This window comes from Mirounga leonina, unplaced genomic scaffold, assembly GCF_011800145.1.
Source record: "Mirounga leonina isolate KUSES-001 unplaced genomic scaffold, KU_Mleo_1.0 Mir_174, whole genome shotgun sequence".
Classification (NCBI taxonomy): domain Eukaryota; kingdom Metazoa; phylum Chordata; class Mammalia; order Carnivora; family Phocidae; genus Mirounga; species Mirounga leonina.
Genome location: NW_023270451.1, coordinates 11,149,591 through 11,163,911, shown reverse-complemented (window position 1 = coordinate 11,163,911; position 14,321 = coordinate 11,149,591).

Here is a 14,321-nt window from a genome sequence, read left to right as displayed (position 1 = left end):
TTTCCTTAAGAGTTCCCCCCCGACACATACACATATCAACTCATTTGCTCAGGCCTCAAGCTTCAAAGTTGTGCTTGATTTCTCTCTTTTCCATATTCTTGACAAGCAATCCATTCATCGGTCATGTCAGCATGACACCTACATAAACCTAACATCTGACTCCTTCTCACTATCCCTAGTACATGACTGTTGTCCTAGCTATTGCCATTTGTTGCCTGTTGGGCTACCTTCGCTTCTTAAATGCTCTTACTCTTCAGTGTGGTTCATTCTTACATGGTACCCAGAATGACCATTGTAAGATGACTTAAAATGTTCCCAGGCTTAAACTCTTACAAAGACTTTCACTTTTTGAATAGAAGCGAAACCAACTCTTAACAGGGGCCTCCAAGACCTGCAGCTTTCATTAGCATTCCCTTGCTGGCCCTGTCCTCGTGCCACTCTCCCAGGTATTCTCTGAACTTCACTCATGCTGCCTTTCTCATGCGCCTCAAGCATGTCAAACCTCTCCCCATCTTGGGTGTCTTTCACTTGCTCTGCATTTTGCCTGAAATACTCTTCCCCCAGATTTCTGCATGGTTGTGTCTTTGTCATCAGTCACATCTTAGTTCAATTTTATCGCAAAGAGATTTCTCAGAGCTCCCACTCCTTCCAAACCAGTCACTCACTGTAGCAGACACTTCTAGCTTCTTATTCTACAGCCATTTTTCTTTGATAACAGAGCTTTGATTTTATTCACATCTCCTAGGAGAACAGAGTTTTCCAGGGAGACCAGACCTCTCTCAGCCCCAAGGCCTGACTTTTGGTTATTTTAAGGCAAGAGTGGTCATCTCAGACTATTACCAATTGATCAGTTTAGGCATAAATCTGTCATACAGTTCAGAGGCTGCTTTGGGTAGGCAGGAAGCCATGGCAGTTCTAGAAAAATGTATCTCTTAAAAAGGATGCTCCCTTAATTTAAGATATCTCTTGAAAAGAGATCCCTCAGATATCCCAGGATATCTGAGACTGTCAGCTAATTTGGAGTTCCTGAGGCTATCCAGGCAAAAAAGACTGGCCAAGAGGCAGAAAAATATCAAAGAAGGAAGAATTTCTGTAAATGGTGACCTAGCTGAGCTTTCGAATTGGTCATCCAGGAGCTTTTCTAGCTCCGCCTTCACGTTACGTGAGATAATCAATGTCCTTCCCCAAATTTTATTTTGTTTTTCCTATAACTTCAGATAAGAAACATCTGCATTGCTTCGTTAGATATCCAATTATCCTATTTTTTCCTTCCTAGCACTTTCCGCAATGAGGCCAGGGACCTCATCCTTCTTGTTCATCCCTATTTATGTAGCACCAAGGTAGGGCCTTGACTATAGCAGGTATTTGGCAAATATTTTTAAATTAGTGACTAAATTAGTGAAACAAAACAGATGTCCAGTGGAGCTCATAATATATCGAAAGGAAGAAAGAAATGGTCACAGACCTTCACACATGTAATAGGTATAATAATCCTTTGAAATATGTTAATGTGCTTTTTTCTCTGTCACGTGTCTGTACTATGTTTACCTTCCAGCAATCAGCTACTGTGTGCATGCATAACGGGGCAGAAGTAGAGCTGACAAAGAAAGAGAAATAGGTCTTCAGCTTGGAAGGACAAAAGTTAGATTTTGGGGGGTGTCTTGCAAGACAGTTATCTCAACTCCAGGTGATTTTAGAAAAAAAAAAAGGATTTTCTAAATTCTTTCAACTTCTTTTTTTTTTTTTTTAAGATTTTTATTTGTTTGTGAGAGAGAGAATGAGAGACAGAGAGCATGAGAGGGAAGAGGGTCAGAGGGAGAAACAGACCCCCCGCCGAGCAGGGAGCCCGGTGCGGGATTCGATCCCGGGACTCCAGGATCATGACCCAAGCCCAAGGCAGTCGCTTAATCAACTGAGCCACCCAGGTGCCCTTAAATTCTTTAAACTTCTATTAGCACATTAAGATTTCAGCCTTCCCAGCTGGAGTGCTCAGTTATATCTGCAGCGAGGTAGAGAAACACCAAGCAAATGAGTCTTGGCACTTGTGGAAGAAGGTGGTTAAAGACGTTTCTAGAGTAAAGAGAAGGGAGAAAGTGTAAGGAAAGGGAAAAATATCTTTCCCTTCCCCGTGAGATGTGTGAGTTTGAAGAACATTATAGAAGTATTAAGACTGTATCAGAGGAAACTAAAAGTATTTGAAGTTAGTAGCTCACTTACCTGGACAGATCATGAAAGAGGTTGAAACATGGAGAATTCTCTGTGATCCTTCCCAAGCCCTGAAGGCAGGAGATATCTAGAGGGAGGAGCACTGGGGCAATGGAAGACTAGTGAGACAATAGAGACTGAGAAGTCTTTCACCTGGAAGTACAAATGCCTGGAATGAAGAGCTTCAGGGAGTGTCAGTGCGATGCCTCCAAGAGTCAGAGCCCATTTCAGTAGGGAAATGATGAGAGCAACACAGAACAGTGGAAGCCAATAAGGATCTAGGGGACAGTGTATAAATGTGAATATACATAGGCTACGTCTTTGTCACAAATCTATATCTCTACTCCGAACCTCACCTTTGAATTCTTTTTTTTTAAGATGTATTTATTAGATGGGGGGAGGGGCAGAAGGAGAGGGAGAGAATCTCAAGCAGACTGCCCGCTGAGCACAGAGCTGAGGTGGGGCTGGATCTCAGGACCCTGAGATCCTGACCTGAGCTGAAACTAAGAGTCAGAGCCACCCAGGCACCCCTCACCTTTGAATTCTGACAAACATACCCATTTGCCTGCTCAACACTTCCACTTGCATGACAAATTAAAAGCTTAAAATTAGCATACTCCCTCAAAATTAGCATATCTAAAACAGAAATCTTATGTTTCTTACCCCAAATCTGCTCCTCCTTCTGCCTTTTCTATCTCGATAAATGTTCCCCTTACTCAGTTGTTGGGTTTAAAATCTTGAACATCAGTCTTGACCTCACTCTGAAACTAATAGTCAATTGCAAATCCGTCAGCAGGTTTGACCATGTCTGAGTTCAAAATACAATCAAAATCTGGTTACTTTCCATCCATCTCCATTACTGCCTCTTTCATCTGAGCCACTATCATTTCTTGCATGGACATTTGTGATCTTTTCTTCACTGCTCACCGTTAGAGTTTTGCCAACTTTAAGTCTGTTTTGCACACACACCTGTAGGTATAATCCTTTTAAGATAAAAGTCAGAGTATGTCCCTCTGCTGCTTAAATCCTACAAAATTCTTTTTAAAGATTTTATTTATTTATTTGACAGAGAGAGACACAGCGAGAGGAGGAACACAAACAAGGGGAGTGAGAAAGGGAGAAGCAGGCTTCCTGCTGAGCAGGGAGCCCGATCGATGTGGGGCTTGATCCCAGGACCCTGGGATCATGACCTGAGCCGAAGGCAGACGCTTAACAACTGAGCCACCCAGGTACCCCAATCCTACAAATGGTTTTATGCAGCACTAACAATAATATCCAGATCTCTCACTGTGGCCTAGGAGGCTCCACTTCATCTGGTCCCTAGGTACCTTTCTGATGCATTCACCAGCTACTACTGATCTTCTACAGCCTCGCTGGCCTCATGATTAGTCGCCTGGCAAAACAAGGAGGCCCTGCATCAAGTCCTGTGGAACCTTTCCCCCTCAGTGGTCTGGTAGCTTGCTCCTTCTCTTCATTCAGGTCTTTGATCAAATGTTCATACATCAGCAACTTCTTTATGACCACTCTCGAAGAAGGGTAAACATAGACTTTTTTGTTCTAATGCCAAAACATTCTCTTTATGATTCTTTCCACTGCCAATCACACTGTAGTATGTTGATTCCAAGTTGCAAATCCTGTTAAAGAAAACAAAATTTGGGCAGTGAAAGTATATTATTTAAAATATACCAGTAAATAGAGGTGCCTGGGTGGCTCAGTCGGTTAAACATCTGCCTTCAGCTCAGGTCATGATCCCAGGGTCCTGGGATGGAGCCCCATGTCAGGCCCTCTGCTCTGCGGGGAGCCTGCTTCTCCCTCTTCCTCTGCCTGCTGCTCTGCCTGCTTGTGCTCTCTCTCTCTCTCTCTCTCTGTGTCAAATAAATAAATAAATAAAGTCTTTAAAAAAATAAAATATACCAGTAAATCAAAATAGAGTTCAAATGAAAGAGGAATCATTTCCAATGGATGAAATCAAAAAATCTTTATTAAGTAGTTGGCATTTAAGGTAGACCTTGAAGAATAAATATGGTTTCTTAGGACCCACAGGACCTGCAAGCCAATTAGATCCAAGCAATGGATTGCAGATATGATGAGATGTTACCATGTGTCTGGCTTGTAGGATACTGGATTCCATTATCAAAAGATAGGCTTATACTGAAATTGCAAAATGAGGGAAGGCAAAGTGAGAGAGCAAAAGTCCTAGAAGTTCTAAGTTACCAAGGCAAAAATATGGGTATTTTCTTGGTTTGTAGGACTCTGGTGATTAGAATGTGATACAGCAGAATTTATGGGTTTATGCAGAAAAAGAACAGATTTGAGGCTGGTTTTAGGCTCCTGTACTCAATTTTTAGACTTTTCCAAGATTACCCCTGCCAGGGAGCAAGATGGTTTCCAGGACCCAAGGTGGTCTGGACCTAAAGACTGGGGCTAAGTATCTTGGTCTGGTGAGGCTATGCTCTGGACTGAATTGTGTCCTCCCAAAACTCATATGTTGAAGACCTAACCCTCCATGTGGCTCAATTGGAAATAGAATCTTTAAGGAGGTGATTAAGGTTAAATGAATTCATAACGGTGGACCCCTAATCCAATAGGACTGGGGTCTTGATATGAAGAGATAGACACCAGCTCTCTTCTCCAGGTGGGGACACAGGGAGAAGATGGCCATCTCTTAGCTGGGAGAAGAGTCCTTACCAGAAAGCTAACATGCTGACTCCCTGTTCCTAGATTTTCCAGCCTCCAGAACTATAACAAAGTAAATGTCTGTTGTTTAAGCCCCCCAGTCTATGGTATTTTCTCATGACAGCCTAAACCGACTAACACATGAAAACAAGTAGCACTCCACAATTTCATGATTACCACTTGGCCAAATGACCAGGCAAGAGTCAAATAAGAATTTCAGTGTGACTACATAAAAAAAAAAAATTCCTGGAGGGGCGTCTGAGTGGCTCAGTTGTTAAGTGTCTGCCTTCAGCTCAGGTCATGATCCCAGGGTCCTGGGATTGAGTCCCGCATCGGGCTCCCTGCTTGGCGGGAAGCCTGCTTCTCCCTCTCCTGCTCCCCCTGCTTGTGTTCCCTCTCTCGCTGTGTCTCTCTCTGTCAAATAAATAAATAAAATATTTTTAAAAATTCCTGGATAATAGAAATAAAGGCAGTTGGAGAGGTTGTGGACCTTCCACATGACACTTCTGTCTGCCAGTGCCTCTCCATTGCAGAGAGATGGCTCTACCATGCTAGCCTGATCCTGATCATGGCAATGGCTTGCTCTTCAATCATTGCTCATCATCTATGGCATAAAGTTCCTACCTATCCTGGCAAGCGAGACCCTTCACGATCCGGATCCAGTGCTGCACTTTTGATTTGTCTCCTGCCACGAACACTAACACCCTAATTTTTGGCCTAAAGGAACTGTGTCAAATTTCACGTGTTCCCATGCTGTTTTCACAGCTTCAAGCTTTACATTCTACCCAGGAAGCCTTCTCTCCTTCCCAATCCTCCTCTTCCATTTTTAAAACAACTATCCATTCTTCAAGTCCTGGCTACAATCTTGCCTTCTTTCCTGATCCCAGAATTATTCTGTTCTACATACTCCCATTGCAACTTGAACGTTCATCCATTATATAAACCCAACTGCCATTATCTTTTACATATGCTTCCCTGTAGTGGACTTATTTCAGAGCCTGAACTTGTCACATGGTATTCACTTGGCCTGGAAAACTGTCTCCCTCTCTCCTTGTGCTTCCCTGTTCTGCAAGTATAATTCCTGTTCATCATCAGTCCTTGAACTGAAATCCTTCTGGGAAACCATTCCAGTTTCTTAAGATTTGCTCGTCTCCCTAAATAGCCCTTCTTACCCTCATTACCCCTTGATTGCTTTGCATTTATTTATTTGCTCTTTTCCTCACTCTGGAATGATGAATGAGTGCCTTCTCTCTGCTAGAACTCTATTGTCCAGTAGTGCAGCCACTAACCACAGGTGACTCATGAACCCTTGAAATGTGGCTAGTCCCCATCGAGATGTGCTGTAATTATAAAATACGCCCCAGATTTTGAAAATAGGACCAAAAAAATAATATGAAGTGTCACAATAAAATTTTGTATGTGGATTACATGTTGAAATGATAACATCTTGGACATATTGAGCTAAAAATTATTAAAATTCACTTTTTTGTTTTTACTCCTTCTAACCTGGCCCCTGGAAAATTAAAAAAATTTTCGTATGTGCTATACATTATATTTCTACTAGATAGCACTACCCTAGATCATAGTCTTCAGACAGAGAGAAAACATATTTTGTTGATTTTTCTTCAGTTACTTGTATGGCTCAAAACTATTGAATGAATAAATTAATAAATGGCAAATATCAGTGGAAAAAAATAACAATATCACTTAATTAGCAGCAAGCAAAGAAGTTTACACAGGTTGTATGTTACTAATCCAAGTGATTTTAGATCCACCATAAAAATTGCTCTCTTCATTGTATTATTACAATATAGAGAAATCAGGGCAAAAGAGACTAGCTTGAAAACCTTATGATAGTAAAGTTCTGACTCTAAAATGTACATCCTGACTTTAATATATACTTTCAATTTTTCATTTGAATCTGTGTTTGGGGGGCAATTCTGAATGTGCCTGTCATAGGCAGATGCTTCTGTTCTCTAAGACTAGAGACTTAGGAATCAGTAGGTGGTGGTGCAGATGGCAAAGAGAGGGTGGGGTGACATTTCAAACTGTGGGCGGGACTAATGCAAATTTGGCAGCCTGAATGGAATTTTTGTAGGCCTGATAATTTTTGCAAGACTTCTTGCTTCCCAAGCAGTCTTTATCTACCCTCCAAGCCCCCCATCATGTATATATACATACGCACATACACTTAACTCTCTCCATTGGAAATCTTTTATATTGCAATTCTCAAAGACCAAAAGAGCCCTTCTCAAAATTCTGCTTATGGGACCAAACTTTGTACTTCTAATATTGGAAACCACAGGAATTTCTATTAAAAAGGATCTTAAATATAGATAAATTTGTTTTCCATTATGCATTTAATTATTAGAAACATGCATACTGTATAGTTTTAATATTTAATAATAGCAAATTATTTCATCTGATTTTTTTTTAGCTATTGTCATTGGAATTGTAGAACTGGAGAATGCACACTTCTTAAGATAAGTCAGCCTCCACACTGAGCTTGGCTGGCGTGACTCAATGCCATTTCCAAAAGCACAAGGTGGAGGAATTTAATCTCTGTATCCTTGATCCCTAACCTTTCTGTAGAGAATGTCCTCCAACTTGTCAACGTGTTCATATAGCAATGATATGTTTTCAGCTGTCTAGCCATTATAGTGCACTGAGTTATATTCTTTTTTTTTATGTGCTTGAACACAGGAGGGCCAATTATGTTACTGAAAAATTTAACTTTCTGTAAATTACTCTTACCAATATTCTCATTTACCAAATTTGTAAAAATACTGGAAGTTTCAAAGATGAAATTGTTCATTAACTGTGATAAAATGATGCATGTCTTTTGGTCCCACAAAATGCTATAAACACTGATATTCCAAATTCAATCTCCTTTTAAGTTTTTGCTGTATCAAGGAGGAAAAAAAAAGAGATACTATCAAGTGTTAAGTGAGGCTCTGGAGTAACCTATATTCTTATACATTGTTATACATTGATGGTAGTTACTATGAAAAACAGGTTAGCATTATGTAGTAAAATGGTACATACCCCACTACCCAAGAACTCATTCTTAGAGTCTTGACCTAAAGAAATTCTCAAACATGTGAAGAAGAAATAGGTACAAGAATGTTCACAGGAACACTGTTAGTGATAGCAGAGAATTAGGAACTACACAAAGGTCTGTCAACAGTAAAATGGTTCAAATAACTGTGGTGAATTTATACAATGGAATGCTAGGCAGCAAGAAAAATGAATGATCTGTAGCTAAAATGAACATGATTGTACCATGGAGTCCTGAGGTTGAGAAGAAAAATAAGGCATAAAGGATTACATACAGTAAAATCCCATTTATTTAAAGTCTTGATATATGCAACATCAAACAATACATTGATTAGAAATACAGACATAAGAGATAAAAATGTTTACACATTAAAAAAAAAAAGTCATGACAAATGAAGTTCAAGATATTAGTGAATTCATGGTGAAGAGGGGGTGGGGAGTGATGGAAGCAGGGCAGGGCAAGCAAGGGCTTCCAGGTATCCTGGAAATGCTCTGTTTTCTAACCTGAGTGGTGGGTATGGAAGTGTTTATTTATTATATTTTATATAAAGTTATTAAGTTTCATTAAAACTTATAATTTGTTATGAATGTTTTGTGTACATCAACTAGTTAATGTAAAATAATTTAAAACATGGAGTTATAAAAGAAAGGAAAGGAGGGAGGGAGAAAAACTGAAAAAATAAAGGGGAAAAAATAATGACAAAGAAAGAGAGAATAAAATAGTTGACTAGTCTGTCTGAGCAAAATGGAAATCCCAAAGGGAAGGTTGCAAAGAACAGAGCAATGTTGATTATGATGATATATTAACAGTAAGATTGAAATAATCCTAATGATGATATAGTATCTAAAATTATGCAGTATTTTCCAGACAGGATTCTCAGTTTATATATTCACTGATTTGACCATTATAATAACTTCATGGGCGACATTCTACTACTGTTTTCATTTTTCACATTATTAAACTGAAAGAAATAAATCCCAGTAAATTTGAACAAGTCTCATATTTGGTAAGTGGCAGAGTAGGGATATTAAGCCCATTACAGACAGACTGGTTTCTTTTTTTTTTTTTTTTAAGATTTTATTTATTTATTTGACAGAGAGAGATACAGCGAGAGAGGGAACACAAGCAGGGGGAGTGGGAGAGGGAGAAGCAGGCTTCCCGCTGAGCAGGGAGCCCGATGCGGGGCTCCATCCCAGGACCCCGGGGTCATGACCTGAGCCGAAGGCAGACGCTTAACGACTGAGCCACCCAGGCGCCCAGACAGACTGGTTTCTTAAGGCTCCAAGAATCATGGTGCCCAGATAATGAGTAAGTAAGCCTCTCCGGCAAAGCCTCCATGAACTTCCCTTCATCTTTTCTAGAATACAGCTAGGTCATTTATGAGAATTTTGCTCAGTCTCATGGATATCAGGCAAACTGTTTCAGGAGCTACAAGATTAAAATCTGAGTTTCTACCTTTACCTTTTAAGAAATTCTACAGTTGTCTGCTTCTTCTCAAGACTGGTCATCCTGTATGAGATACTGAGTTTGGAATCTGTAGCAAAGGCATTAGGTCACTTTTATTAAATGCATTTTCATGCATTACCGTATCTTCCTCTGTTTCAATCCTTCATCTTCTTCCCAGAGAAATAGTGAGTCTTATATAATGCATGGGATTTTTCATCTAGTACATAATCTTAAAGAATAAAATTGGAAAATATATTCTGTATTTTTAGCTGAGTCTTAAGTGAAAACCCACTGAGGGCAGTGCCAGATACAGAGTTTTATACCCAGAAACCATCACAAATGGTTATAAACAAGGAAAAATGGTTAAGATTCTATATATTTTTCCCAAATGTTAGCATATGTTGTAACCATCTCTTAATTTCTTACATCATTGGGCACCTGGGTGGCTCAGTTGGTTAAGCGACTGCCTTCGGCTCAGGTCATGATCCTGGAGTCCCGGGATCGAGTCCCGCATCGGGCTTCCTGCTCTGGCAGGGAGTCTGCTTCTCCCTCTGACCCTCCTCCCTCTCGTGTGCTCTCTCTCATTCTCTCTCTCTCAAATAAATAAATAAAATCTTAAAAATAATTTCTTACATCATTGTGATGACCTTATTCTGTGGAATGATATATGCTTATTAAAATTTTATCATTGTAGTTAGTAGAAGTCATCATAAAACAAAATTACATATGACTCACCAAGTTGGGGAAAAAAGCTTGGAATAATCATCAAAAGTGAGTCACCTTCCCTTTATGCCTCAACCCTGTGGTTCCACAACCTGAGACAACAGTGATTACATCCTTCCCAGCCCAACTTTCTATGGAACCTAAATCCACCCTCCACCTTAGTCCTTACTGTAAGTGTGAGGAGAATGTGAAGAAATCTAAAGAGTTTTCCAGATTAGGATACAGCAAGAACACTACAGTCTTCAGAGTCAGTGAAGCCTGGCAGTGTGCCTTCCTAAAAAAGTTTCATAATCTTGTTTTCACTCTCAACAAATCCTTTAAATTTAGCTTCAGTTTGTATAAGGGGCGTTAGACCTTCACATGGTAGTTGTGAAAATTCAGTGAGCTGATAAATATAAAACATACAACAGCGTCTGATGCTAGTAAGTGCCTAACAATTTTTAGTTTCCTGAACTTCCATTAACCCAAGTAGATTTTTATACCCATTATGACTATATGTAGCCTCAACATCTCTAAAATCATATGGATAAAACCAAAATAATGGATAAAATATCTTTTCAGGGCGTATGAGCTGTATCGCATTTCTCAGGTCCTCGTCTGGCTGCGTTTAGGAACCCCCAGCTTTGATCATTGATCATTGGACTCTGTCCAGTAATTTCAGCCTTGCCAGTATCCCTGGTTGGAGGCATTTTTAGAAGATCTCACTCAGTGCTTAGAGACCTAAGATCAAGTAATCCTCGCTGGTAGTTGTTCTCTTAACTTGTGCCTCAGTTGTTCCAAACATGCCTCGTCTTATTTTAAAGCATTTTGCTCCTAGTTCTGGGAACCAGATTCCTGATCTCCCCTATTTGTCACCGCCCCCCCCAATCTAGTCTCCTCAGATTTGGAAAGATAAACTTTTTTTTTTTTTAAAGATTTTATTTGACAGAAAGAGAGAGACAGCGAGAGAGGGAACACAAGCAGGGGGAGTGGGAGAGTGAGAAGTAGGCTTCCCGCAGAGTAGGGAGCCCGATGTGGGGCTCGATCCCAGGACCCTGGGATCATGACCTGAGCTGAAGGCAGACGCTTAACGACTGAGCCACCCAGGTGCCCCAGGAAAGATAAACTTTTAATCGTGCATACCTAATCATGTCATCCCTCAGTTAAGTCCTTCAATGACTTTTCATATCCCTAAGATAAAATCTAAACTCAACATGGTCTTGAAAGATTCTGTATAATTTTGACTCTTTCTTCCCTTTGTAGTCTCCTATGGAATCACTCCTGTTTTTTTATATGATTTTGTTTGTTTGTTTAACTAAAGTCCAACAACATTGGCTTTTAAAATTTCTTTCTTGAATGTGACAAACTCTTTCCTGCCTCTGGCCCTATTTGGCCCTGTTGTTTCATCAGACTGCTTTCAAAATTTCCTCTTTGTTTCTGATTTTTAGCGGTTTGACTATTGTATGCTTAAATGTGACATTCTTTCTGTATTACTGATTGAGTTTCACAATGCTTCCTAAATTTCTGAGCTGACATTTTAATCAGTTTTAGAAATTCTCAACCATTCTCGCTGCTTCTGCCCTATTCTCCCTCCCTTTCTTGAGAGACTCCGATTACTTGTGTGTTAGACCTTAACCCTCTGTCCCACATGTCTATATACAATTTTCTGTATTTTTCTCTTTTTTTCCTCTCTCTCTTTTTAGTCTGGATAGTTTGCATAAATCTGTATTCTAATTCCCTAATTTTGGCTTCTGCATGTCCAGTATGCTGTTAAACACAGCTATTTTTCAGTTCTAAAATTTCCATCGTTTTCTTTTTTTAAACAGTTTAAAATTCTCTGACAAAAATTTCCCTCATTTATTTCTCCATATATTACTCTCTTTTCTTGAACACTTTAATCATAATTATTTGGATGTCCTTGTCTGCTGTCTCTACTGTTTGGATCCCTATAAGTCTATTTTTATTTTCTTAAGTTTTCTAAATGTTTGATCCTGTGGTTCAGTCTTTTAGCATCTCTAGAATATCTGACTAAATTCTAGACATTAGGCATAAAAACAAAACAAAACACGGAGATTCCAAATTATGTTATCCTTCCCTTTCTTCTTGTTTTGTTTTTTGGCTTTTTTTTTTTAAAGATTTTATTTATTTATTTGTCAGAGATAGAGCACAAGCAGGGGGAGGGGCAGAGGGAGGAGCAGACTCTCCACTGAGCAGGAAGGCCGATGCAGAACTCGATCCCAGGACCCTGGGATCATGACCTGAGCCGAAGGCAGACGCTTAACTGACTGAGCCACCCAGGCATCCCTTCCCTTTCTTCTTGTAGGAAAATATATTAGACTGATCTCCTTAATATATTCAGTATCTTCTGGGTTGAGGTTTTAGTAATGTTTTGTCTGCTTCTGGATTTATCGTGCTTCTAGGGCCTTCCCCTCTAGGGATTTTAAAGAAACATCTGAGCCCTTTTTCTGGAATTCCAGAACTGTGATTCTTCCCTCCCCTGCTCCGCCCAACCCCCAGCACAGTGCAACTATTGAAAACTCTGCTATGCTTTTCAAGAGCTTACTTCTTGGCTTATTAAACTGGCCATGTGTCAGGATTAATTCTCCAAACCTCTCTTCTCATCAGGATCTTGGACCCCAGGCCTCCTTTCTCTCTCTCTATCTTTTCAGGCTTATGAGACTGTTGATCTCATCTGATTTCCCTCCATGGGTCATCTTTCGCCCAGGCAGAGTCCATGTCTCAGGCATTTGCTGAGGAATATTCACTCACCCTTCTGTAGTCTCCCTTTCTCCAGATTTCTGGCACATTTACTCTGGTTGATTTAGGAGTTCCTTGATGCTCTTTCACATTTTATGTGACTTTTCTTATTATTCTCAAAAGAAACTTTGGTCTGCTACCAGCTACCCCATTCTATCAGAATGGGAAATGTGCCTCAACTTTTTAACATGATTTTCCTCTCTTTGGGATGTTTTTCACCCCACTTTTTACCTGTCATTCATTTGCTATATGTCTTTCTCTGAGAAACTATTTACTAACTCATCAATTGGTATTAAGTTTTGCTGTTGAACTTTCTTAGAGTATCTTATACTTTTCATTTATAGAACTTTTCACCTTTTGTGATTAAATGTTATTTGCCTATGCCCTTTTCCCTGAAAAAAATTTAAGGTCCAAAAGTAGAACCATTGTACTTTCTTCTTCTTTTCCTCCTTCACTTTCTGCTTCCTCCTCCTTCTCCCCTCTCCCCTTCTCCTTCCCTCTCTCTCTCCCCCTCTCCTCTTTCTCGGAGTCTTTTATAGTCTTTGTATGTCCCTGACCTGTATCTCAGTGAGCTATTCACTCACTCAGTTCAACTAATCAGCATTTTTGTGGTTGCTATTCCTTCTCCTGTGATGTGGCATCATACTGCTAAAACAGTGGTTTTCCATCCTGGCTGAGGACATAGTCCTAGTTAGCAAAACTTTTATAAGAAAAATTTTAAAATACTCTTTTGAGTATGATGAATATGTATCAGTAGCAAAGACAGCTAACTGTTTAATGAATGTGTAGCCCTCCTCCCATAGTATAATACTGACTTTGGCAAGTCTACACTTGGAAAAAAGACTGTTTCCCAACCCATTTGCTCCTAGACAGGACCATGTAATTAGTTCTCCCCATTGAAATGTGAGCAGGAATTTTGTGAGTTGCTTTTATATCAGATCTTTAAAAAAGAAAGCCTTCATTCTCCTGTCTCCTTTACAAGTGCCAGTTTTAGGGAGCTTGGGTCCACAAGACTAATGGAACATTTTTGTTCATAATCTCTGGGTGAATCCCCATGTTTTACTGTTAATAGAATAAGAAGGAAATGCCCATTTTGTTGAGCTACTGAAACATGTGGGTTTATTTGTAACAACAGTTAACATTGCTAAACTAATCCCGAAATTGATTCCTTAAGCTGGGCGATACCAGAACAAAACTCTAAAATATGTGGCTTTGGTTCAGTGGTCAGGAGGTGATCAGCAAAGGAGTTGATCTAACAGGCTAGGAAAATAGAGACTTATGTTCTGCAGTGTCAGAACATTTCATCAGATTGTACCATTAGAACTTTATAAAGACACTACATACCACCAGAACTATAGCTCTGTCAAAACAAAACCAAAAAAAAAAAGAGAAAGAAAGAAAGAAAGAAAGAAAGAAAGAAAGAAAGAAAGAAGAAAAGAAAAGAAAAGAAAAGAAAAGAAAAGAAAAGAAAAGAAAA